This window comes from Penaeus monodon, chromosome 32 (assembly GCF_015228065.2).
Source record: "Penaeus monodon isolate SGIC_2016 chromosome 32, NSTDA_Pmon_1, whole genome shotgun sequence".
NCBI classification, from domain to species: Eukaryota; Metazoa; Arthropoda; class Malacostraca; order Decapoda; family Penaeidae; genus Penaeus; species Penaeus monodon.
In genome coordinates this window covers 12,039,916-12,040,457 of record NC_051417.1, presented here as the reverse complement: position 1 = coordinate 12,040,457, position 542 = coordinate 12,039,916, and the positions used below count along the sequence as shown (strand labels likewise).

General features: G+C 38.6%; 1 protein-coding gene across 1 annotated transcript in view; it reads right to left on the bottom strand.

Moving 5' to 3' along the window:
- LOC119593550 (neuronal acetylcholine receptor subunit alpha-7-like) overlaps positions 1 to 542 on the bottom strand; it is a gene marked incomplete at its 5' end in the record, with an annotated part of 37,772 nt that overhangs the window by 24,821 nt on the left and 12,409 nt on the right.

Sequence of the window (542 nt, the reverse complement as noted above, 5' to 3'; positions counted from 1 at the left end):
AAGCGTGAGGGGAGAAGAAATAGAGAGAAAGAAAGGCAAAAAAAAAATAGAGAGGGAAAATAACCAGCACTTCACAACGGGTCTTTTCCGTGTTCCCTTCCAGTTCATTCCCGAAATGATTCTCCTAGGCCTATTTGCACTCTATGTCTGTCTCTCCCTAGAAACCAATCAGTGACGGTCCCAATCGTCTTGAGAACCACGTACTTTAGACATATAGCCCTAAGGTAAGCTATTAACAGATGTCGAAGCTGATTTTACGATTCACGACCCCTTACTTTCTCTCAAGACAGAATATACCGATCGTTAAGAAAAAAAGAGAAAGAAAACGAAACTTACATTCAACTGATGGCTTTGAAAGTAATTAGAAGGTTTAGGGGGAAAGTTTTGAAGTTGAAAAATAATAGGCCTTAATTAATAGGCATCGGGTGCTTTTTTCCCCCTTTTCCTTTTTTATCCCTTCGATCACTCTCGGTAATTAATTGATATTCGGTTTTGATTTTTCAGGCAGTAATTATGATTACCCTTTTCTGAACACTACATTC